Source organism: Caretta caretta, chromosome 3 (assembly GCF_965140235.1).
Source record: "Caretta caretta isolate rCarCar2 chromosome 3, rCarCar1.hap1, whole genome shotgun sequence".
Classification (NCBI taxonomy): Eukaryota; Metazoa; Chordata; order Testudines; family Cheloniidae; genus Caretta; species Caretta caretta.
Genome location: NC_134208.1, coordinates 168,206,332 through 168,233,965, shown reverse-complemented (window position 1 = coordinate 168,233,965; position 27,634 = coordinate 168,206,332). Strand labels below are relative to the sequence as shown.

The window sequence follows — 27,634 nt, the reverse complement described above, 5'->3', positions numbered from 1 at the left end:
TCTTCCTTTATTAATTTAAAAAAAGTGAGACAACTGACAAGGTAGCCCAAATGGGGTGGGGTGCGGTGCGGGAGGAGGGAAGGACAAGGCCACATTGCTTATTGTAGCCACACTACAAATCAAAACTGTTTGAATGACAGCCTTCTGTTGCTTGGGCCATCCTCTGGAGTGGAGTGGCTGGGTGCCCGGAGCCTCCCCCTGCCGCATTCTTGGCCATCTGGGTGAGGAGGATATGGAACTAGGGGGGAGGGCAGGCAGTTATACAATGGATGCAGCGGGGGTCTGTGATCTTGTAGGCTTTCCTGCAGCTCCAACAGATGCTTCATCATGTCCATTTCCTCCCCCATTAGTCTCAGCATCGCCTCCTGCCTCTGCTCTTGGTGCTCACTTAATGCTTTCCTGGCCTCTGCCACTGAATGCCTCCATGCATTAAGCTGTGCCCTATCAGTGCGGGAGGACTGCATGAGCTCAGAAAACATGTCATCGCGAGTGCGCTTTTTTCGCCCTCTAATCTGCGATAACCTCAGGGACGGAGATGATAGCGAGCGCATAGAAACATCTGCACCTAGGGGGAAGATAAAAAGGGAGAGTAAAATTAAGATGATACATTTCTGAGAACAAAAGGGAGACTCTTTTACAGTGAATCAAGCAATTCACAGCAGACAGCACATGTGCTTTAGGTACAGGGTCACATTTTGCCTTTTATATTGAGCACCTGCCGCTATGGTGACACATCACAAACAGCTGGACAACAGAATTCGGTTTCCAGGCAGCCATGGTAAGCCTTTTGGGGTTGGCTTCTTACGCCTTCATAACATGTGGGAATGGTTTCAAACTGCAGCACCATCCTTTCCCATAGCAAGCAATGCCGGTTGAGTTTCACATTTAAAAAGGAGGGGCTGCGGTTTTCAGGTGGATGTGCAGCACACACCTCCCCCCACCCCACCGCGTGGCTATTCTCCGGGATGATCCCTTTTAGCCAAGCGCAAACAACCCAGCATGAATGGGGTCCTTTTACTGTTCCCTTACAAAAATTCTCCTATTTCAACCAGGTGACCATGAATGATAACACTCTCCTGAGGCTAACACAGAAAGATAAAGACCGAATGTTGCTTGAATGCGACCAAAACCCAGGACCATTCGCTGCCATGCTTTGTGCTGCAATGATTCCAGACTACTTGCTACTGGCTTGGCGTGGTAGTATCCTACCGTGGAGGACGAAATAAGGCAGCCCTCCCCAGAAACCTTCTGCAAAGGCTTTCAGAGTACCTCCAGGAGAGCTCCACTGAGATGTCCCTGGAGGATTCCCGCTCCATCCCCAGACACGTTAACAGACTTTTCCAGTGGCTGTACTGGCCGCAAATGTATCCCAATTCTTCAGGGCAAATCAAACATTAAACACTATTGATTTTAAACCCTATACTGTAGTTACAAATGTGCACTCACTAGAGCTGTCTTCTCCAGCTTCAGGGTCGGGGATCCCGCCTTGGGAGGGTATTGGCTCCAGGGTTATGAAAAGGTCCTGGCTGCTGGGGAGAACGGATTCACCTCTTGCCTGCTGCACATTCTCCTCCTCCTCTTCCTCATCCACAAAATCCTCCTCCCTGTTGCGTGAGACTCCCCCCTTGCAGGTGCCCACTGACAGTGGTGAAGTAGTGGTAGGGTCCCCCCCCCTAGAATGCCATGCAGCTGATCATAGAAGCAGCATGTATACGGCTCTGACCCGGAGCGACCTTCTGCCTCCTTTGTCTTTTCGTAGGCTTGCCTGAGCTCCTTAACTTTCACATGGCACTGCTGTGTGTCCCTGATGTAGCCTCTCTCCACCATTCCCTGTGCGATTTTGGCATATATATTAGCATTTCTTCTTTTTGATCGGAGTTCGGCCTGCACAGATTCTTCTCCCCATACAGCAATCAGATCCAGTGTCTCCCTTTTGGTCCATGCTGGAGCTCGTTTGCAGTTCTGGGGGGACTGCATGGTCACCTGTGCTGCTGAGCTCGCCATGCTGACCAAAGAGGAAATGAAATTCAAAATTTCCCAGGGCTTTTCCTGTGTACCTGGCTAGTGCATCGGAGTTCAAAGTACTGTCCAGAGCACTGGAGCACTCTGGGATAGCTCCCAGAGGCCAATACTGTTGAATTGCATCTGCACTACCCCAAATTCAACCCAGCAAGGTCGATTTTAATGCTACTCCCCTCACTGGGGAGGAGTACAGAAGCCAATTTTAAGAGCCCTTGAGGTCGACGGAATGGGGTTGGTTGTGTAGATGCATTCATTTTAAAATTGACCTAATGTGGCTAAATTCGACCTAACCCCGTAGTGTAGACCAGGGCTAAGTGTACAGATGATGCAAATGATCAAAAATATAAATGCTGAGGAACAGCACAAAAAAACCCCCAAACCCAGACAGCTTAAGTAGTGAGTTAGATTAGGGCAATTATATTTGGATGGTGGTAAATGTAGAATAAATATAGGTGCAAAATAGGTGAAACAGCTGTGAAATGGAGAAGCCACAGCAGCATCAACAGTATATTGATTTGAAAAGAGATTTGAAATCCCTGTAGAAGAGCCTGTGCCAACCCCATGCTGCTTCAATAAAGAAAGCAAACACAATGCTGAGTTATTAGGTTGCAGCAGATTGAAGAAAGATCAAAAGCTGAATCTGGCAAATCAAACATAAGAAAGTATTTTTTCTGTAAATGCAGTGTTTTAGACCTCAGCTAGTATATGGCATGTGGGGTGATCAAAGTTAAGGACAGACAGATTTTTCCAAAGGGTAGTAAGCATTTTAGGGTAGGGACCTCCACCTTCCTTTATGTTTGTATAATGCCTAGCTCCAGTCCTGCATGGGGCCAGTAGGTGCAACTGCAAAATAAATAATAATAAAGAAAGGGTTATTAGTTAATTATCAGGGAAAAACTGGCTAAGAACTGCAGTTGTCCTATTTTCAGCTACATCCTGGAACAGATAGGTGACCAACAGCAATATAGGTAACAAAGAAGCCACATACAAGTACTCTGTATTATATATGCAGACAAGAACATATACCACACATCAAATATTCTAATTCTACACCTAGCAAGTACAAGCATAAACTGTTTAAGGCGATAGTTGTTAAGCACTCAGATACTCTGTTGATGGCTGTGGTATACATGCTTCGACGAAAGACAGATAAGATTAGATACATAGTCATAGCTACTATATCCTCTTTCCATTTTTCTTTCAACCCTTGTAAGCTATAAAGGACCTCAATCAGCAGGGGAGACTGTTCAAGAAGATTAATGTGTGGCAAAAAAAAAAAAAAGTTTGTTTTCTTTCTTGGCTTAGACTCTTTGGAAGCAAAGGAATAGACAAAAAGTGGAGTGTAATGTATTTGAATTAGTCAGCAAGTCATATTATAAACTGAATATTGGGGAAAATCCCCTTTGGACATCATAGACATTAATATGGCTGGCACTCCTGAAAACACTGGCAGTCTATGGGTTAAAATGCTGAAGACTGTGGTTAGCTGCCCATCCATTGGGGCTTTAGTTTTAAGAGGAGAACACTCCTAGCTATGAACATGACAATTAAGCCTGAGAGCAGCAATTGCAAACCAAGATAAAGTAGTAACCAGCTGACACATTTCCAATTCAGAAATATCCTGAAACATAAATTAACAACATATACAGAACAAAAGTCTTTCTTCTTTAGCAATTAAGCTTTTCTCTTTTTATTCTACATACAGAGAACTAAATCCGCTGTGAACAATTCAACAATCTCAGGAATATGTTTCTCAAAGGTCAGTCAAGGAGGAAACTGTGCTTTGAGAGACTGATAAGTATAATATATCTTCTAAAACAGTTCCATCCAACCAGGTGATTTGTAATTCACCTCTGTGTGTTGATAGCACAGCTTGGTACCACTATTTTTGTACACTAACTACATTAAGAGCAGCATGTTATTGTGGGGTTTTTTTTTAAATGACTCAGGACCAAAGGGATCAGTTTCAAAACAAAATTAATTTGCTGCAAGAAGGTTCAGCTTTAAAGGCTAAGTAAATTTGGGGTCTGACATAATCCACACCCTTTAAAGAACTCTGTTTGTGTTTGTGAAGGGCTACACCCTCACACAGGGCTAGAGGAGGCTAATGAGCTCTTCTGGGCCTGTAGTGTGCTAACAAGGCACACCTGCAAGGCATGTTCAGCTTGGAGGAAGAGGTGCTTGAAAGGGGAAATTTCCCAGAGGAAGGGGTGGTGAACTGGAAGAAGGCTACTTCTTCCAAAGAATGAGGGTAACAAAGGTAGTCTAGCTGAGGAGGAGGAAGAAGCTGTGGGACATGCCACTCCGGGGCCATCCTGGCTGTCAGCAAAGCAATACACCCCAGAAAGAGGGGTAGGAGATAAGGTCTATTATTACTCTTTTGCAGAGACTAAGAAACTAAGACAATAAAGTCAAACATCCAGGGGGTGTCAGAGAATAGCCTTCATTCCAGCCAGCCCCAAGTGTTGCCAACTGAGGTAGAATAGGGTAAATGATGGATAGGGGGATTTGGTGGTGTGGGTTTAGGGACACCCCACCACACACTGTTCGAGAGGATGATTCTTCTTCATGGCAATCTAGCTGTAGTGGCTGAAATGGAAGGCTTCTATGCAACAATTTCATTTAGAAAAAACTGCTTTTACTGGTAGAAAAACAGATTAATTTCTTAGATCTGCTCTTTTGTATATGGGCACGAGTGGACATAAAACAGAACTGACTTCTAGAAAGGGAAGGAAGAGGACACTTTTTGATATGGAGCCTTCCGTACCAGTCACCACCAACACCTGATGAAGGTATTGTCTCAAAATCAGTACTGCGATCTTTTGACCAAAAGCAACCACCTAAAGGGATCCAGAAATTAATAATCCCAATTGGTGACTACATAGTGAGAAATGTAGTCCAAAACATCTATGGCCTACAGAAAACAAGATGATATGTTGCCTCCCAGTTGGCAGGACAAATACCTTCACAATAAAGATATCAGTTACTCTAAAGGATGCTGGGCAGTTCCCATCAATGGTAATCCAAGTCGCAGCAAGTGATGCCAATGAAAAGATTTTTATAATCAAAATATCATGTCGGGGAGCTGGAAAGAAAACTGAAAATGTGGTTAACACTGGATCTCTTGAGAGATTCTTCAGGGGCCAAACATCAGCAAAGAAAGGAGGAGACTGATATTGGAGACCAATTTATGGGTGCACCAGTGATGCAGTAGACAGAAGGGTTGAGATTCACAGAGTGCCGGAATACCATCTGAGATGCAAGACTATTTGGGGTGAGAAAGTCTTCACTTACAGCAGAACACACAGTAAGATATCAGAGCCAAGTTTTTAGAAGCAAACTTTTTTCCTTACCCCCATTCAGACAGAACTTGCTGGTACTGACCAGCCAGCAGTACTATCAGGCTGCTTTCTTTGTAAGCATTTTAATGTGTAAAAGGAATTTAAAAGAACAAAACTCCCTATTTATTAAGGATGAAATTCACTGCTGTGCAGAGGACGTGTGCAAGACCTATGCATCACTCTCACACAAACCTTAATTTGGGGGCTTAACTGGGACTTAAGTGCTCCATAGGTCCTGTGTTGGCCCTCTGCACAAGGTGAATTTCATGTTAATTTTTTAACATAATATGGCATTCTGGTGGTAATCACTAGCACAGATGCACCCATAGAGTTATTCAAGGTGAGAGAAAATACATGATAAAGAAATTGTCAGGATGATATAAACTATCTAGTGTACTGATTTTAGGGAAATAAAAGCAGACATGTTAACGTAAATACTTCACTGTAGTCTGTGGAGCAACAGTTGTAGCATCCGTGGTACTCCTGTCTTACCAGAAAAATGGGTAACTTACTTTAATAGAACCGATACCAAGGGAACATTACTCAAGATCTTAAATTAGAGAAGACAAAAAGATTGAGATTTTCTAAATTATTTAAAGAGATGGATCCAAACCAGATTCTTGGGGAAATTCAACTTGTGGGTTTGACCAATCTCTAATCATGTGATCTCATTTTTCAGCAAGTGACAGTGGACTTCAGCACCATCTATTAAGAAGCCCACTCAAAATGAGGAAATGTTTGTATAGATAGAGTAATCAAAATGACAAACCTAAGCAAAGAGAGATTACTACTGAATTTATGAATTAGTAGGTCCATTCTTATGTTTATATTTTATGGACCTGGTGACTATTCCAGCATAGTATCATGTTTAAATAGAAGAATAATGTCTGTTTTTGAACTTTTAACTCTGTTCCAATCTGCTGCTCTTCAGTCTTCTGCTGGCACTTCCTCCCTTCTCTTCTCCTCTCTCTTTTTCACTCCCTACATTTTCCCTGTTATCCAGCTTATCCCCATTAAAAACAACAACAGCAAACAAAGAAAAAGTCTCTAGACCTAAGAAGACATTTGCTAGACACTCTGACCTCTTGTATGTTGTATCCCTTTCCCCCACCCTTTGTCTGTCTTGTCTGCTTCGGTAAGAATTCAAGGGGCCAACTCACAAGCTTAAAGTTAAGGACATATGTAAGTCTCTGGAGGATTGGGGTGTAATCTGGAGCAGTTACTGTATTACTATACATTTGTAGCGGTCCCAGTATAATGGGGATCCAATCAAGGCATTTAGGTGCTACTGGAATATAAATAAAAAAGATTACGGTGCACAGAAAATGTACATAACCTACAGAAGTGCAATCTCTCAGGCTTCTGTAGGAGAGATTTTTTTTTTTCAAGTGTCTTCTACACACTTATCTCGTCTCAAAACCACATAGTACAGCTGGAGACTGCATGAAGAACAGTTCTCTACTGGGTTGTCAGCAGGGATCTCCTCAGAGCCTAAATTCTCCAATCTGAGCTAATGAAATGAAGGAACATTTCAGTTGGAAGGAACTCCCTTCGTAGACTGTCAGTGCTATTAGCCGAGGAAAGGGAGGGAGGTTAGTATTAACCATCTTCTGGCACTTTCCCCACCACAGTCGAGAGCCCTGCTTCCATTCTACACCCAATCCTGCCCAGCCCTGCCAATCAAACCTGGTTCTCTCATGTAGCCTTACAGGGATTACATGCTACATTATTGAGCCAGCCCCAAACATCTTATTTGCTTACGATCTGCCAACAACACTGAGATTTTGAAGTACACTCTGGTTTTCAGCTGTTAGATAAATATCACAAAGTTTAGGCCGAGTCCATTCTAGCAGGAAAGAAACCATAAAACAGCAAATATCAGAGCCTACACAACACAAAAAGTGGGCCAGAGTGAAAAGTAAAAGTAAAGTATGCAAGTGTAGTGAGGAGGCGTGGCCTCCCTCAGAAAGTGAGAAGGAGGGACCACAACAAGCCCCTTGGTGGGCTGAACCAGGAGAGCCGTGTCTGTCCCGATGGAAGTGGATGGGCGGGTCAGGAAGGGGAAGTACAAAAGGTGGGCGTGCAGCTCAGTTGTGATAGAGCTGCCATGGGAGATGGAAGCATCTTGCCTTTTGCTAGAGCCAGCAGAGGAGCTGCCTTCTGAGGACTGGCCAGAGCTCTCAGGACCACTGGTCGACCAAGGCGCCAAGGAGCTGCTGCCTGAGGACTGGCCAGATTTCCCCGGGCTGCCGGCCAACCACGACGCTGAGGAGCTGCCACCTGGCCGGCGTTCCCCAAGATGACGGACACAAATACACCTGATGGGGAGAGTAGGAAGCATCCCAGAGAAAGCAGGCAACCGTCTGGTTGGGAAGTGGCCTGATACAAGGTCAGTATGTACAGTTGCGGGTGGATCCCTGCTGACCCAGTGGCAGGCCACTCTGCCACCGTTAGGGCTCTGGGCTGGGATGTTGTGGAGTTGGGCGGGCCTGCATTCCTGCTGCCACCCTACCCTGTGCGGTGGCAGTACTCCCCCATCTTTAGGCCTGCGCTCCTCAGGCAACCGTTACCTGAGCCCCTAGACTTTATTGGTGCCCTGCCCTGACTGGGCCTAGGGCTCATAGACTGCTTGGCTGCTCTGCCCTGCTTGCAGGCCAGAGCCAACCCATTGCTTGACTGTCCCATTCTGGCTGACGGCCTGGGGCTCAGGGACTACCTAATCACTCTGTCCTGCTTGCAGGTCAGAGCCTACTGTTGGCTGCCATCCTGCTCTGCCCGGCTGGAACACTAGATGTAGCTAATTCCCTCCCCCTTTGAGCTCACCTTTGCAGGTATGTGACAGCAAGGAGGCATGGCCTCCCTCAGAGACTGAGAAGAAGGGATGGCCACACAGCCTACAGTAAGGCAACAACATAATCAAGAAAGGAATGAGAAGAAGTGTAGCAGAGGATTAACTCCAATCCTTTAGTAAGATCTATATGGAAATAAGGAGGGAAAGGAAATGGGATTTCAACAAATGCTGTTGCTCCTTTTTCATCTAAGCAACTAGTTAAAGTTCAGACTCTGGGATGTTCCAGCTGGAAACAGAAATTGATGGAGTCTGATATTTTCTTTGATGCAATCTTGCTTATTTACAAGGTGTTAAGGTTCCTTCCCCACTCTGAACTCTAGGGTACAGATGTGGGGACCTGCACATTATTTTTACCAGCTTAGGTTAAAACTTCCCCAAGGTACAAACTATGTTACCTTTTGTCCCTGGACCTTATTGCTGCCACCACCAAGCCTCTAACAAAAATAACAGGGAAAGAGCCCACTTGGAAACGTCTTTCTCCCCAAAATCCCCCCAAGCCCTACACCCCCTTTCCTGGGGAAGGCTTGGTAAAAATCCTCACCAATTTGCATAGGTGAACACAGACCCAAACCCTTGGATCTTAAGAACAATGAAAAAGCAAGCAGGTTCTTAAAAGAAGAATTTTAATTAAAGAAAAAGTAAAAGAATCACCTCTGTAAAATCAGGATGGTAAATACCTTACAGGGTAATCAGATTCAAAACATAGAGAATCCCTCTAGGCAAAACCTTAAGTTACAAAAAAGACACAAAAACAGAAATATACATTCCATTCAGCACAACTTATTTTATCAGCCATTTAAACAAAACAGAATCTAATGCATATCTAACTAGATTGCTTATTAACTCTTTACAGGAGATCTGATCTGCATTCCTGCTCTGGTCCCGGCAAAAACAACACACAGACAGAGAGAGTCCTTTGTTTCCCCCCCACCCTCCAGCTTTGAAAGTATCTTGTCTCCTCATTGGTCATTCTGGTCAGGTGCCAGCGAGGTTATCTTAGCTTCTTAACCCTTTACAGGTGAAAGGGTTTTTCCTCTGGCCAGGAGGGATTTAAAGGTTTTTACCCTGCCTTTATAAAGGCATGTAAAAAGTCTTGCTTCTCTGAACATGGGGGAAACCAAGAAATAAATGAGCAATTTCTTAGCTTACAGCCCTAAGCCTCTTCAGCCAACTACTTCTTCTTATATGGCATCTTCATGACTGGAGGTCTGCAACCATGGTAGCCCATTCTGTATGATCCTCTCCTAATTTCTTTGTGGATTAATAGTCCTTTTGATCCACTCAGGATACCACAACATCCATCCAAGATCTTTTTCTACCTCATGTTTTTCTGTTATCAACTTTTCCCCTTCCAGTGCCCGTGAACATGCACTACCCATTAAACCTCTTAAAATGTGCCCTGCAAATTGGATCTTTCTTTTCATAAGATTTCTAACTAGCATTTGCCAAGTTCCAATCATCGCCAAAAGTTTACTCAGAGCCAAGCTTTAGCAAACACCAGACCCAAAATTTCTTTCTCTAGCTTTTTCCAGGGTCACATTGTGCTCACAGGTTACTGCTTGTCTTTCTTGCTTTTTGCCTCTGTCTGTTCTCAGTTTCTGTGTGTTCTCCCTCTCCTTTCTCTCCCCCATCCCCCACAGAAAACATAAGTAGTACTCAGCAAAATAACCAAAAAACCTCCACTCACTCAGTCCTGTGCAGGTTCACAACCCTTTTATCTTTAGGTAGGGGCTTGTGATTAATTTATCCTTACAGTTATGTTAATTGAAGGGTGAGTTCAAACCCATCAGTCTCAGCGAGGTTTTAACTCGACCCTAACAAGGTTTCACCCACCTCATAACAGTAACATTGTCTAGTCACAAATTCAAAAATGCACATTGTTTCTCCGTTATGAATGTAGATCTAGAGTGACATGTACAGCCAGTTTTTATCTGTGTTTAAGTATTCTGGACCCGGAACAAATGATCCTAATAATCTAAAACCAATTCAGTGTAAAGACTCTGGCTGTTCATAGCAGGTGGGATGTCTTTTTAGAGACACCAATGTCTACTCCTTTCAAAGCAGATTTGATCTATCTCTTGCTAGTTTATAGGGATCAGCATGCAAATAAGCAACTTATTCTCAAAAGCTCTTATCTTTTGTGCCCTCCAGAGATAAGGGCAGATGAGAGAAAATTACTTGCCTTTTGAAGTTATCTTGAAGGATTCTTACTCCTGGGTCTTAGCTCTTTAGCTAACAAGACTCCAGGAAGAGCCTGGCTCTTAAGTTTGTTTGTTTTTTGTTTTGTTTTTTTACTTTTGAGGGCAGTGGTAGCAGAACAAAGCACAAGCCATATCTCCAACAGGCCCCAGAAAAATCTTACAGGAAAAAGAATAATAGGCTAGGTTCTAACGTCAACATATTACTGCTTATCATAAAACGTCTCCTAATGTTCCAGATGTCAGATTTTAAAGATAAGCATCTGAGATCAAATTCTAGTTTACTGAATGTAATCCTTCTGCCCGTCAGAGTTGGCAGCAACAAGGGCTGGGTTCAATATCTAGGGGATCCATTCCAATAACACAATGCAAACCGGCTCGAGCCCCCACCCAGTGACCTGGGACAAATATATACCACCCCCGCTGTGCGCCTCCCAGAGGCAATACTTTCCCTCTCGCAAGCAAATTGGGGCATGCCCTTTCCCTTTGGTTCTTGAGTCCAGCAACCCCAAAGTCCCAAAAGTCCAATGACCCAAAAGTCTCTGTCCCTGGTCAGGGCAGCCCCAGAGTTCAACAGCTTATCTGCAGAGCTTTACCTCCCAACCTGGGTGGAGATGGGGGCGGGGGTAAAAGGCACCTTACATGATCTGAAGCTGACCGCCCCACAGCTCCATAGGCCTTCGTTCCGCTCCGCTCCACCAGCCGCCCCACGAACTGCTTCACTCAGCTCCGCTCCGCGGCCCATAAGCAGCTCCCACCGTCCCACAAACTGCTCTGCGTCCTACCAGCAGCTCCCGCCGTCCCATGAACTGCTCCACCAGCCTGTCCACAAGGCACTCCAGCAAACTTCTCCACAATATATCTTCAGGCTCCCCCACTACTTAACACAAAGCTCAGTGATTTCAGTTCTTAGTCAGTTCAACTCTTTAGTGAATTCAGCTTGTAAAGGAGCCTCAGTGCTGGTGCACCATTAGCCCAAAGTGAGCTCAGCAGCATGTAACTAGACTCCTAATGAAATTAAATTAGCTCTGATATTCCACAGTGGAGAGAGAAGGAAGTGCAATTAGCATGTAACACCCTCACCAAGGGACCCATACTACCAAGTATTAATACTTGTCCCCAACCTCTCTCAATTCACAGAGTTTTGGAACCCATGACCCTTGCCTAGCGAGTGCTACTTAGTTGATGGTGAGTCCCTCCATCATAACAAAAGGCCACGTACAGTTCCAAGCACAGTTCCCATAATCAGGGTAATAACAGAGACACTGGGGATCCCACAGCAGCCAAAGTGACCATTTGGGCAGCTATGACCTCATTCTAGGTGGGGTGGGTGTACCTATGCAAATGAGATTGGCCCCCAAAGTTCTTTTCCACAACTTGCCACACCTCACCACCAGATGTCAGGGTGGAGCTCACCCTGACACTGCTTACATGAATATATCACTTAATTAAAGCTAGAAGAATAACAAATTGATTCAATTTTGGATAGGTGGCTGTGGTACCACTAATTAGACTTGAAAAATCTCCTACTAGGCAAATGTGCTAAAAGTGTACTGAAGCTTATCAAGATTTTCAAAGATTAAAATTTAACCCTATATGCCTTGGTAATTTGGAGTATCCAGTATATCATCCTAAAATAGCTAGATTTATTCAAAATTACTAGCAGGTCATGTTTAAGAGCACAAATCCTTGACTTTGGTCCTGTTTTCAAAACAGTGTTGTGCCTCTACCTTGCATGTGAAGTAAAACCCTGTCTGGTACTGACCGTTCTTATCTCAGCCAGAAGGAATTGCAATTATATTTTTACAACTCTTGGCTTGTAAGAAATAAGAGCTCTACTAGCTCATAAAAACATTCTTTTCCTAATCCAATGTTAGATGCTGGATAAGTTTTATACAATGATAAACTTACTTGTAAGAAGATTATTTATATTACAAATCAAACACACTTTTGCCTAGTGCATAAGAATTATGGGAATTTATAAGGAGCAAAAGAGCCTTGTTTGCAAATTTGGAAAAAACATATCTGCTCTGATAAATTAAACTGTAGTTGAACAATCAGCGGGTTGTATAATGTTCCATAAATACAGATATGAAATTGTTTTCTTACTATGTGGATTGTTTTCAGTTGTTATGTAGATTTTTCTCATGTCCACGGACAAGAGTTGACATGACAGCAACTTAGCCAAAATATGTGCCTTTAAGGTAGCGTAAGTAATCTGAGATAGGATTAATTTACAAGTTGAATTCTTTGGTTTTCATTTAGGCTGAACAGAACAGGTAATCACCAAGTGATCCATTCCTTGTCGCCCATTCCCAGCTTCTGACAAATAGGTCCCTAGTCTCTGTTTGCCAGAAGTTAGGAATGGGCGACAAGGAATGGATCACCTGATGTTACCTGTTCATTCCCTCTGGGGCACCTGGCATTGGCCACTGTCAGAAGACAGGATACTGGGCTAGATGGACCTTTGGTCTGACCCAGTATGGCCATTCTTATGTTCTTATAATGTAACTATAATTCATTAAAGCCAGTTAAATATGCTTTCAAGGTTTTTCAGTATATAAAATCTGACATGTACTATATTTCAATCAAAAAATGACACTTTATACTTTGAAGTACCTTTATTTGAGAATCACAACCTATTTCACAAACAGTAAGCCTTATAATACCCCAGTAAATTAGGCACATATGATTATCCCCATGGAGAAAATGGAGGTAGAGGGAGGTTAAATGATTTGACCAAGTTCATGCAAGTCAGTGGTAGAGCAAATTTTTTTTTTATCCACACAATAACTAAAGGCAAGGAAATCCTCTGATTAGTCATCATTAGCATAATTAACCTCCTTTCCAGCATCAGTACACCTTACCAAACAAACATCACAAGACCCAAATGGAATCATACTCCTCATCACCACCTCCCTTTTGTTATCAGATACAATCATCCACAGTACCCACTAATTCCTCAATCAGCCAAATGCACCTTAACTTCAACCTCAGAAAGATTCTCATTGACACACATACTTTTACTTTAAAATCACTACTGTATTATTACCTTCCAGAGAAATTGGAGGGCACTTATTTTTTCCTGTACTTAAATTTCCAATCTGCAGTAGGGCCTTTTGTAATAATCTCAACAGAGAGCAAGACTGCAAAAAAGTGATGTCATGAACCCACTCATGTTTTAATGTGCAACAGTTTAAATAGATCGCCCACTGTGATGTTACATTATCTTATGATGATATTCTACGAACTATTTTAAAATAATTTTTGGCATTCACACAAACTGTCAGCCCAATCCTGAAGTCCTTACTTAAGCAAAATTCCCACTGCTTTCTTACTGGCAGTTTGCTTGAGTAGAAACTGAGTTGTTAGTTCAATACTGGGACCTACAGTGAGCTCAAAGCAAATAAGATGATAGCATGAGGCCTGGTTCTGTCCTATCTTGTTCCTGATGTAGTCATTTACACCTGTGTAAATGGAGGCTAAAACTCTACCATTCTTTCTTGATAGGATTTTGCACCCACTTTACATAGATGTAAATGACTAAACAAGGAGGACGGCAGAGGAGAATCAGGCCTATGGATTAAAGTATATCCTAACTCATAGTATTCTCAAATCAGTCACTTGACCCTAATATAGTAATGTGGAATTCAGCTTGTATTGAGAGTCAGATACTGTTCTTCCCTCCCCTTAGCACAAGAAGCAGAGAAGCCAACCTCTTTAGTGCTTAAGAGAGCAGTATGAGAAAAAGAGGGTGACACACAAGCCCAGGCATGCCAACCTCAAGAGAGCATGATCTGTTGGCTAATGTGCACATACAGTTTCTAGCTGGTTAGCATGTATGATGCAGCAAACAGCATCCAGGTCAGCCAGGAATCCCCGCTGCTCCTTTTTAGAGCAGCAGCGCATAAACTCTTGATTTCTAATCTCAGCACTGAACAATTTTCTGGGTGATCTTGGCCAAGTCACTTAATCGGTTTCTTCCTCAGTTTCCCCACCTGTAAAATGGAGATAAAAATACTTACTTGTTGGGAGGGATGCTGGGAGGCTTACTTAGGCCATGTCTACACTACCACTTATGTCAGCAAAACTTATGTTACTCAGGGGTGTGAAAAAACACATAACTCTGTGCAACGTAGGTTTCGCCAACATAAGTGATAGTGTGCACAGCTGCTTGTTGTGGGTGGTTTAATTATGTCGACAGGAGAGCTCTCTCCCCTCAGCATACAGTGGCTACATAAGACCTCTTACAGCAACGTAGCTGCATCGGTACAGCTGTGCCACTGTAAGGTTTCGAGTGTAGACATAGCCCTTTGCAGACACTTAGGCTAAGTATTCTTATTACATTACACAATGAGAAATGCTGATCAGTGATTCAGTATATATGGCCCAGTGAAATACTAAGGCAAAACAATACCCACATTTTATGGTCTACAGAGTCAACAGCAACATTTAAGCAAATAACACTTCAATTTCCAAAGTTACAGACTATTAGCATTGAGAAGAGATCAGTGGTTAATGAAAACTATACAATTATTATAATAAATGTGATTTGAGGAGAAAATACCTTTTTTGAGACCCTTACTGCGAAAGGAGAGATTGAAGATCCACAGCCAACGTAAGTCAGTGGAGCTATGTAAATTTAAATCTGCTGAGGAACTGGCCCCAAATATTTATTAGAAATTAAATTGGGACTGAAAGAAGATTTGACAAAAATATGGCAATAGGATGAGCAACTAGCTTCAGTTTGAATCATCTATTGGTATGACAGTATTTTAAGGATTGTACTGTTTTATCCTACTAATCAGTTGAACAGAACCTTATTTGAGGAAGGCTTCAGCTACACTAGGACCACTGGGAACCATGTCATATAAACCATTTAAAAATCAGTTCAAGTTCATTTGTATTATATAAGTTTTGTCCAGCTTGTGGGCACGGGATCAAATAGTGTTTAAACCAAGTTCAGAAACAGTGTTTTAGTCCCCTATCTAGACAGAATACAAAACACTGTTTTAAACCTGGTTTAGCCTTGTGTACAATGGCTGGTCAAGCTATGTTTAAACCAAATTAACTAGAACTGGTGTTTAAAACAGGTTGGGGGATCGATGTTATCAGAAACTTAAGTTTGAAACATGACCTTTTTCTACTGCTGGGAAAGGGATAGTCAGCAATGTCAATAAAATTGCAGAAATAAGTCTCATGGTATTTGAAATCCCCACTACTCAGTCAAATAAAGATAAAGTCTATTCTGGGAGGCTACCCTGTTGAAGTCACTGATAGATCTGACTATCTCAAGAATTGATGGAGGTCCTGCTATGTTAGGGTATATTTTTAAAGAATGTATGACCTCTTTCTGCATTATTTTTCACCTACCATATACCAAATGCTAGCTCAGATGCACTGATGCTTCTATTGTGCTGTGGTTTGGAACCTGTATGCAAAAATGTATTTAATTTACATCATTAACAGTGTATCCAATTACAAAATCATCACATTTTTTTCTTGATACCAGAATGAAAAATACCCAACATACTTGCCAACCCTTTACGGGCCAGGTTGTGCTCTGCTACTTAATAGATGCATAAGGGAGGGCATAAAGAGACCCTCCTCTTGCATTATTGTGCAGCACTGAGGTGCAGTTGGAGGCCCTGTGCTCCAAGAGGCCCTCCAGATGCTTCCTGGAACATGGCATCCCAAAAGCTATGAGAAGGAGATGGGGTCATTCTTGGCCAGCAGAGTAGGCTGTTCACATGATGGGACTATGCTACCATCCATTTGGGGCTGTGCCTTTAATGACACAACTGAACCCTGAATCAAGGAACATTGGAAATGCTATATCTGAGAATACCGTTGGCCCTTCTGGCCAGATAATCTGCCTCCTGGTTAGTACTTGGTGCTTCAGAGGAAAATGATTTTCCACCTTGCCAAGAGTGCAATGGTGTATCATGGAGATGTAATGGGACTAGTCTTTTGAGTATTTTAGGACAACCAAGTTGACACAGCCAATGTAAAATCCATATCACACTTTACAAGCCACCCAGTCCACGATGGGATAGTACACTCAGTTACCATTTAATTAACTTTAAGTATGCATTCACCCAGAATGGATGTATTGAATAAATCTGTCAGGTTTTTGTCTTATATTGAGTCTTATGATATTATTTCAAGGGTCCTATGCATCTGGAATACCTAGCACCGAACTTTGCAAGGAATCAGCACATGCTCTATACTATAAAAGTTGAAATAGCATAGCATAAAGAAAACATTCTATGCCATATAATTGAGGAACTACCTAAAACTCAACTGAATCATAGTAGGATAATGAGGGCAACATACAGTGTAAAATTAAAATAAAAGAACAAATCTCAAGTATATTACAGAAAGAAAAAGTCCATGAAATCTTCCCTGTGGCCTTTTATTGAAAGTTGGCAGCTCCATTATTAAGAGGGAGAAAGGAGCAGTATGTATAGGGTCACTGCAATTTGTTATGATCAACTGAACGCCAATTAAGGCTTCACTTAATTTAATTTTGAAAAATGCTCTCAGTGAGAATGTGCAAACCCTTGATTAGGAATATAAATTTGAATTAAAAAACATGTGTTAGTTCACAAATGAGATAAAACAACACTTCTTTAAATAACATTAATGGAGGCTGCAGGTGGCACTGATGGCTGCTGGCAGTTGAAGATATTGCAGTAACAATTTTGACTCAGGGCAAACTATCATCATAAGTGTGGAACAGCCCACTGATGAGCTATGAAGCCTCAAAAAAGGTGACAAATATGGAGAAATTCTAATCAGGGGGGACATGTGCAAATCCCTCTGATTTAGGGGGGAAAACAAATTTGTTTTGTCCGATACAGTAAAAATATGCATTTCATCACTTTCATTAGTGGTGCAGAATATTTCTCCCAACAACTCTAACTTGCTGCCTCTGCTAAGGAGATACCCAGGAATGGAAAAGAAAGCTTCTCCAGGCATAATTCTGCCACTGTTCCTTGTTTTGGCTTGGAGGACTGAGGAGTAGTGGCAGAGTTGCGCATGGGGAAACTTGCATAGCATGCTCATTCCCCCGTGTCTGCTAAGTCTAACTCAAGTCCCTGTTGTCCATCCCTCATGAATACAATGTGTGAATTTAGTAATTAAGAAAAAAGAAACATTGGTTAAAGATAAGCCTTCTACCACTAAAAATGGATGATTAGACAATAAGTCCTATACAGGTCTAACAAAATCTTCTTCTGATTTATCAGCAACACAGCAACAATGAAGAATCCACTGAAAGTGTATTTTTAATTTGTTTAATTATATCCTGTCACTTGAATGCCAAAGAGAGGATATATTTTGGTACAGAAGCTAGACTACTTACTTACTACCCTACATTCTCATCCTGCATTTGACTCTCAGATCTTTAGACAGACCCCTTGAGACCTTTCAAATTGATCCTTATGGGTGGAGCATTATGCCTGCATCAAGTCTCATATACAGATTAGCTTGCGCATTTGGGGCTTTAGAGCATATAAATATAGGCCTCAATTTTGCAAAAACTTACATGCATGCTTAAAGCTAAGACTGGGCCATAATTTATAACCTTTGGGTCATATATTGCTATTGATATAAATAGAAGTTGCTCACAGATCAAAAGTAGAGCTGCCATAGAAAGCTGGGGAAGATAAATGTTGCAAACATTTTTGTTCCTGATTCATGCTGAAATTTAATTTTTGAAAAAAAAATTAACCAATTCAGGCAAAAGGCAGAATATATCCCTTTGTTTCAACCAACTCTGCAGCTCTTAATTTATGAACAGATATCTAAACAATCTTTAACACAATGCTGTGCAGTGTAGATACAAGGCTTCCAAAGTGAAGTAGCTTAAAAGAGTGTACATGCAGCAGTGAGAGCTTTCAATTGGTGTGGTTACACTGGTTTACTTACCTACGTATAAGCTCTATCACTATAACTTGTGCATAGACAGGCTTTAGATTTGAACACTTAGGGTTATGCTGTTTTCAGTGAAAGAAGGCCCTGACTCTGGAATTAATTTCCTCGTTGGTCTGACAGACCACAGATCTGTTGTCTTTCAGGACACTAACATCACCTTCTCTCACGCTTTTGCGTAAGTGGTGATAGAGGAGTATATTTACAGCATAACTGTCAGGTTTGAATCTATTATATTTAGTTTGACATTGATCAACTAATTTTATAGTCTTAAGAATGTTATTTACTCCACAAATGTCATGGGCACATTTTTTAAGAATACATAAAGATGTGCTAAGTATTCCCACCACTTATGCTACCTATTTACTTTCACATCACTCATTCTGGACAGTGAAATTAGACTGGTATATTTTCTAGGCAGTTACACGCTCAGGTTCTTATGCATTAATACAATACTGTTGTTCAAACTGCAAGCACAGCAAGGAGAATGTTTAAGTCTCCTTCCCCTCAAAGCATCCATTTAAATGTAATTACTTTTTAATTCATTACATTTCTATATTAGGGTCTGTAAAATAATAATAAATAATAATAACTAACAAAACCAGAATTATGAACCTAAATTACAGGGACATTGTGAAAGGTGTGAGTGGGTTATATTTAGAGGTAAAATTCATACTACATAGATGCATTCATTGGTGATTCTGGATTAGATTTAATTGCTTCCAGAAATGAAAGGGTAGCATACTGTCTAATTAGCCATTTACAATATGAGGCTTTCTTTCTCCTTGGATGTTGATCTTTTTAGTTAGTATTGTTCCAAGATGTTAAAAATGACTGCAGTCTGCAGCAACAAGGGGAAAAAAAATCAGTGGTTAAATATGTCTGACTCGTGGAGATAATTCAAACGGAAAAAAATCCAGGTCATTGGCCTTTTTAAACAGACCCCGGGCAATATTTACTCCTCCATAAATAGCACAGTCACATGAATTGTGTTCAGTAAAGCCTGCAAAACAAAAAAACAATTTACAGACTGAAACACAAACTGTGGCTCATGTGTTCACTGGGAAGGATTCAGTGAACTTGCTGCATGCTCTGTGCTTAATGACTGGGGTGTCGGGTCTGTTGGAAAGAGGGTGGATCGGGTCTCTTTAGGTGCTCCATCCCCATGCAGCAAGATGGAAATGCTGGGGTTCTTCTGCAGATTAAGCACCATATGGGACGCAGTCTTTGCTATAATGTCACATTTCACTTTGGCAGAAACAAGCGTTGCTGCTTTTACCACCATGACTAAGGGCTTGTCTACAAAGGGAAATTTAACGGAGTTACTATACCAGCATAATTATACTACTATACTTATACTGGCATATTTCCTTGTGTAGACCAGCCCTAACATGAATGTACATTCTCCAGTAACTTCAATAATAATGTTTACTTAACCTGCTGCAAGGAATGTGTTATGGATGGTATGCAGGAGAAACCAAACAGACTGATTGGAATAAATAATAATATCACCCGCCTCTTAATAAGCGCTTTTCATCCATTGATCTGAAAGCACTTTACAAAGGAGATCAGTATCATTATCCCTATTTTACAGATGGGGAAACTGAGTAACAGAGAGGGAAGTAACTTGCCCAAAATCACTCAGTAGGCCTAGGGCCAAGCCACAAACAGAACCCAGGTTTCATGAATCCCAGTTCACTGTTCTATCCACTAGGCCTAGCCTTACCAACAGGCAAAAAGACATCCCTCAGAACCTTGATTGCAATGGTTAAGAGTTCCCAACTCTCATGATTTTATCATGAGTGTCACAATATTTTGAGTTTAGGACTCAGCTCCTTGACTCATGTTGTTACATGAGAATCGCAACTGTCTTTAAAAAATAAATGTTTCTAGCTCTCATTGTTGTGGACGAAAACTTGAAAACGTGAAGCAAGCGCACGCTAAAGGCTCAGACACTAGAGGGCAAATCAAAGGAATCCAAACTTACTGTTTTTTAAAACTTCATGATTTTTTTGGCGCAGACTCATGATTTTTTAACACCCAGGACTAGCAACACTGCTTCTTGTTTTTATGATTCTACTTCTGAAGAAAAGTTTCAAAAACATCCTTGAACAGTCCATGGAATCGGAGGTGGTCCACAAAAAAATTCTATATTAATACATGATCTACATTATGAAAGTATTTGCAACCCCTGTATACTAGACTTCTAGCATCCCATCATGGGATTTACTAAGCATATCCATTCTTCTAGTTTGTTTCTCTTTGTTATGGCCTAGATATCTATTTTATTTGCCTTGGCCATTTTTTGCTTTATATCGGCTGCCACAATCACTAAGTTTTCCAATCAGAACTTATTTCTAACAAGCATTAACTCATGTCAGGAACCTGCTGAGAGGCAGACAGAATTCCAATTGGTAAGCTTTTTGATAAGAACATAAGAGTGACCATACTGAGTCAGACCAAAGGTCCATCTAGCCCAATATCCTGTTCCGACAGTGGCCACTGCCATGTGCCCCAGAGGAAATGAACAGAACAGGTAATCATCAAGTGATCCATCCCCTTTCGCCCATTCCCAGCTTCTGGCAAACAGAGACTAGAAACGCTATACCTGCCCATCCTGGCTAATAGCCATTGATGGACCTATCCTCCATTAACTTATCTAGTTCTTTTTTTGAACCCTGTTATAGCCTTGGCCTTCACAACATCCTCTGGCAAAGAGTTCCACAAACTGATTGTGCACTGTGTGAAAAAATACTTTCTTTTGTTTGTTTTAAATCTGCTGCCCATTAATTTCATTTGGTGACCCCTAGTTCTTGAGTTATGAGGAGTAAATAACACTTCCTTATTTACTTTCTCCACACCAGTCATTATTTTATAGACCTCAATCGTACCCCCCCCCCAGTTGTCTCTTTTCCAGGCTGAAAAGTCCCAGTCTTATTAATCTCTCCTCATATGGAAGCCGTTCCATACTCCTAATAATTGTTGTTGCCCATTTCTGAACCTTTTCCAATTCCAATATATCTTTTTTGAGATGGGGCAGCCACATCTTCATGCAGTATTCAAGATGGGGGCGTACCATGGATTTATATAAAGGCAATATGATATTTTCTGTCTTATTATCTATCCCTTTCTTAATGATTCCCTACATTCCGTTTGCTTTTTTGATGGCCGATGCACACTGAGTGGATGTTTTCAGAGAACTATCCACAACGACTCCAAGATCTCTTCTTGAGTGGGGTCTAAATTAGACCCCATCATTTTATATATATAGTTGGGATTATGTTTTCCAGTGTGCATTGCTTTGCATTTATCAACATTGAATTTCATCTGCCCTTTTGTTGCCCAGTCACCCAGTTCTGAGAGATCCTTTTGTAGCTCTTCGTAGTCTGTCTGGGACTGAACTATCTTGAGTAGTTTTGTATCATCTGCAAATTTTGCCACCTCACTGTTTACCCCTTTTTCCAGATCATTTATGAATATGTTGAATAGGATTGGCTCCAGTACAGACCCCTGCGGGACACCACTATTTACCTCTCTACATTCTGAAAACTGACCATTTATTCCTACCCTTTAGCTAGTTACCAATCCATGAGAGGACCTTCCCTCTTATCCCATGACAGCTCACCGAAGGGACCTTGTCAAAGGCTTTCTGAAAATCTAAGTACACTATATCCACTGGATCCCCCTTGTCCACATGCTTGTTGAGCCCCTCAGAGAATTCTAGTAGATTGGTGAGGCATTATTTCCCTTTACAAAAACCATGTTGACTCTTCCCCAACAAATTATGTTCATCTATGTATCTGACAATTTTGTTCTTTACTACAGTTTCAATCAGTTTGTCTGGTACTGAAATCAGGCTTACTGGCCTGTAATTGCCGGGATCACCTCTGGAACCCTTTTTAAAAATTGGTGTCACATTAGCTATCCTTCAGTCAGTTGGTACAGAAGCTGATTTAAATGATAGGTTACAAACGAAAGTTAGTAGTTCTGCAATTTCACATTTGAGTTCCTTCAGAACTCTTGGCTGAATACCATCTGGTCCTGGTGACTTATTACTGTTAGTTTATCAATTTGTTCCAAAACCTCTTCTAATGACACCTCAATCTGGGACAGTTCCTCAGATTTGTCACCTAAAAAGAATGGCTGAGGTTTGAGAAGCTCCGTCACATCCTCAGCTGTGAAGACTGATTGAGCAAATTCATTTAGTTTATCCTCAATGGCCTTATCATCCTTGAGTGCTCCTTTAGCATCTCGATTATCCAGTGGCCCCACTGGTTGTTTAGCAGGCTTCCTGCCTGTGATGTACTTATACTTTTTTTTGCTATTACTTTTTGAGTCTTTGGCTAGCTGTTCTTCAAATTCTTTTTTGGCCTTCCTAATTATATTTTTACACTTCATTTGCCAGAGTTTATGCGCCTTTCTATTTTCCTCACTAGGATTTAACTTCCACTTTTTAAAGGATGCCTTTTTGTCTCTCACTGCTTCTTTTACTTAGCTATTTAGCCACAGTGGCACTTTTTTGGTTTTCTAGGTTTTCTATGTTTTTTAATTTGGGGTATACATTTAAGTGGAGCCTCTATTATGGTGTCTTTAAAAAGTTTCCATGCAGCTTGCTGGGATTTCACTTTTGGCGCTCTATCTTTTCATTTCTGTTTCACTAACCTCCTCATTTTTGTGAAGTTCCCTTTTCTGAAATTAAATGCTACAGTGTTGGGCTGCTGTGGTGTTTTCTCCGCCACAGGGATGTTAAATTTAATTATATTATGGTCACTATTACCAAGCGGTCCAACTATATTCACCTCTTGGACCAGATCCTGTGCTCCACTTAGAACTAAATCAAGAATTTCCTCTCCTCATGTGGGTTCCAGGACTAGCAGCTCATTGACAGATTTACTCCCTTCACTGTGCATTAGAAAATATTTCTTAAAGGACTAGTTTCTAAATCTTCAGTTAAAAGGCAAAGATTTCCCAACAGAAATAGTTCCTTTTTATTTTCTAGTCTCTGTGTTCAACTCTATCACCGAAAACTACAAATATGTAAAGGATAGCACTTGTTGGTATTTATGAAGTGTTGGTTTGCTACAAACATAAACATTTAGGAAACGGCAATAGAAATATGTACTATTTATTTAGTTTTGAATTTCAATTAACAGAAATACCATTTGTTAAATCTGAATAAAATAAATAAACCTGTTGATGATTTGTCTCATTATATACATACTCCTGCTCTTCAGAATTTTGCTAAGCGAATGTCTTTCTGGCAAAGACATTTAAGTGACTTGGAAAGGTTAGCTGCAAACTTATGCCCCCAAGGGGACGCTTTACATCTCTTAAGGAGCCAGATGGACTATTACTGAGCATGACAGAACTGCTTCTTTCCAGAGTGATTGACTCTGGGACTGACTTTGGGAATTAAGGGTACAATCCCTTCATTAGAATAGGGCTACTCATGTAAGTAAAATTAAGCACATGCATAAGCCTTCGCAGGATCAGTATTTTTGTGTATTGTCAGTTTCATTGTTTCCCTCATGTAGCCCAATTCGCTAAACGTGCATGCACAATTAGCCTGGTTCATACAAGTAGTCCCACTGACTTCAATGGAACCATTCACATCTGTAAAGTTATTTGTGTAACTGTTTGTAGGATCAAACCCTTAGTAATTTTGTTTTTAAAAACATCAACAGGGGAACAAAAAAACCCTTTCACATTTTTTTTTAATTAATTTTTTTTTTAAATTCAGGACATACTATTCAAAGGAAGCGCTAGCAAAAATTGGATTTTTTAAATTAATTAAAAATCTTGTTCATACAGTCCCTTTAAATATTAAAATCTTGAATAGAAAGTAATTTCCCCCTCCCCCTCAATGGCACACCATTCCTAAAAGCCATAAGTAGAATCTGTCTTAAAGCAGAACGTAGATCCAAACATTTTCTTTTCACTTTAGTCTTCTAGGAACTTGTCAATGAAGCTGTCTTGTCATTTTTTCCAAAATAGGAAAATTATGTTAAATAAAACCAACTAAAAAATAGGTCTCACTTTTTGACAGAATGAACAGTTGTAAATTGTTCCTTTTTTCTTGGGTTGGCTCAGCTGTTAATGATATTTCTTTCAGAGGTGAAGTATGAAGGTAAGCTAAAATTCTTAGCTGAAATATTTTCAGTAGCAGTGTGGGTTCCCCACTCAAGACTTCTGAAGAGATTTAATTTCATTACTGCAGAACACAACTTCCACCTAATGATAGGTCTCTGAAAGTTAGCAGCCTCAACCATTTTCTTGCATTTTCTCAGTTACTTCAAGCGGTGGACTTTTATTTTATTTATTTTGAATTTGGCAGTCCAAATAAGATTACTAACTTTAAAGAAAATCTTGGGAAGGAAGTTGAATGCTCAGAAAAGTTTATTATATTTAACTTAGCGCTTAGCATTTATAGAATACTTTTCACCCATAGATTTCGACTTTAAGATGATGATCGACTGTTTTGCACTGGGAACAGGCAGCTAAACATCAGGGAAGGACTGAGTTGCTATAAAACAGTGCATAGAATGCATTGATTAGTGTCACTTTCTAAAAATGAGTGTGGGAGGAAATGACAGCTATTGGAGAGTATGTGGGAATAGAGGAATACTCCCTCCGATACCAGTGGAGAGCACATATTCTGGCCTATGATCTCCTGGAATAAGGTGCTGTGTTCTATACATTGAAATTTGGGCCTACTAGATAAAAGGTGCCAGAATTTGCTTTAATAGACATGAACAGGATCTCCTGTTAGCCATTTAGGGGAATGAGCAGCTAAACATTGCCACTTTGTTTGGGAAATGAATTTTGTTAAAATACTGAAAAAAACACTGCATGGAATTTACTTAATGAACAGAAAGAGCTTATGCTCCCCATTCTTTAGGAAAGATTGATTTATAGCACCAGCGAGGCTGGACAGGTTGGGTGCAATATAATTTTTTTTCTGAACATAATACACATTGCATAAAGATCACCAAAAGAAAGCAGAACAAAACAAAAACACATGATGGGGATATGGAAATGAATTCCTGAATGCATTTTAAGTAACAAGAAAGAAGGAATGACACTGACACAATATATGTCAGTGGGCAGAAATGTGGGTAGGATTTTTGAAGTTACAGGCTTCTTTTTTCCTTTGAGTCCTTTCTTGGAGTTTATAAGGAAATAGAAGTGATATAATAAAATCTGGTAATGTACAAATGGCAACAACAGGACATCTGGAAAACAGTAAATTTAGATGCACGCCAAAACTGTGTAAGCCTATCACCTAATCTGTGTTTTGCTGTTATGGATTGTGTATCTATGAAAACTATGAAACAACTCAGCAAAGAACTTAAACACATCAGACATTAAGTATGTAAGTCCCATTGAAATCACTGGCACTTCGGTACATGCTTAAAGTTAAGCAGATGCTTAAGTTCTTTGCTGAATCAGAGCCAAAACACTGTAAAAAAATAAGAAAAACACATGCCTATATAGCCAGTCCATCATCTGTATTTACATGACCATGAGCTAAGATATCCAAATGTTTATGTTTCTAATGTGGGGCAATGTGTGTGTGAGGAGTGGAATCAAATTTTAATGTGAGTGTACACTGTACACACACACACTTTCCTAGTAGTCTTAGTCTAGTCTAGGATCGCTGTTTTTCACCTAGGAAGCCCAAGTTCAACTCCTAGAAAGTGAATTACACAGGATTTCTACTTTTTGAGAGAAGTGTAGATTTTGTTGTTAAGACATGACAGGGATTCAGTTTCTTGTTTGTCACTGACTTCCAGTGTGACATTGGGCAAGTTACTTAATCCCTTATCCTCAGTTCACCTGTAAAGGGAGAATAATGCTTCCTTTCTCCCACCCTTTGTCTGTTTTACCTGAAGACTGTAAGCTCTTCAGGCCATACACTGTCTCTTACTACATGTGGGCTCAAGCCTGCAAGATGCTGAGAACTTTGGCCCAGCAACGCATTAAGCGCGTCAGTAGTACCACTGATACCAGTACTTCATGTCCTTAAAGTTAAGCATGTGCTTAGGTGCTTTGTTGGACTCAGACTAAAGTGCTGAGCACTCCGCAGCGTCAAGCATGCGTGTACAGCAACTAACATCATGGGGCTCCATCTCAGTTAGGGTCTCTAAGGACTACTCTAATACGAACTAATAACTCACGCTGCCTAAGTCACCATGGTCATCAACTAAAGTCACACTCAGTATGTAGGGCTTAAAAAAAAAAAAAGGTACAGCACCGGAGCTACAGGAGTAGCTACTCTAGATCAGTTACTGGCAGTAGCGAGAACTGAGAAACACCTGAAAACATCGGATATGGGGCCAGTCGAGGACAACAGTAACATACACACAAGTCAGTTCGTCCCTTCTACCATAACTAACAGTGTACACGCTTCAGGGTCAAAACCCGTTTCAGTGGCTCAGGCAGCACGTGCGGCTGATGCTGGAGGCCCCGGATCCCTTTTGGAACGACTATTAAGTGACGTGTTTATGTCAATCCCAGCAACCTCACTGACAGAAATCCCCGCGCGCACGGCTGCTGGTGACACCTCCCAACACGCCGCACTTGAGCGACGTGCTAAGCGCACCCCTGAGAGGTACTTGGCATGGATCCAACCTGAGGCAGCCGATACGCGGGGCATGATCCCTCCAGCTGGCACGAGGGAGTGCGTTAGCCGGGCGGGTGCCTGACACCCGGCCCCACGGCGCTGCCTCGGAGGGGAGCGACGCGGCAGCCCCCTGCGCCTCTCCGCTCCCTACGGAGAGCGGCCTCCGCCGGCTCCCTCCCTGACAAGAGGCCTGCCCCGCCCGCCCAGAGGGACCGAGCCATGCAAAGTCTCGCCTTCGAAGAGCTCCCCACTCTGGATTGGCTCTCGCGCACCCCGCCTCATTACTCAGTTCCGATCACTCTCCGGCTCGCCACAAGACATCCCGCCCACATTCCCCCGCTCTGTTGGCCAACCCCGTTATCAATCACTCGTGCCGGAGGTCGCGCGGCATTGGCGCCCCCGCCGCCATCTCGGTCTTTTAATTGGTTGCTCTTCTCCCGTCAATCATTCACGCGCATGCAGCAACGGCCACCCCAACCACCCCCCGCCAACCTATGCCCCGCCTCTTTCCCCTCCCCCTCAGGACTCACCTCCTACCGCTGGCAAGTTCCGCGGACGCTCTCGCTTGCCGGCTCTGGGGGCTTTGCGGCGCGACCGGGCCGGTGCTGTTGCGGCCCCGGAGGGACACGGAGACACTCGGGAACCCGCGGTCTGAGCTGGCCGG

General features: G+C 41.7%; 1 long non-coding RNA gene across 1 annotated transcript; it reads right to left on the bottom strand.

Annotated features, from left to right (window-relative positions):
- LOC142071630 (uncharacterized) lies at window positions 1-27,634 on the bottom strand. The gene is made up of 3 exons (XR_012667759.1): window positions 27,501-27,634; window positions 1,447-2,865; window positions 1-565 (listed from the first exon to the last, which is right to left on the bottom strand). It is a non-coding gene; the product is annotated as an uncharacterized LOC142071630 (long non-coding RNA).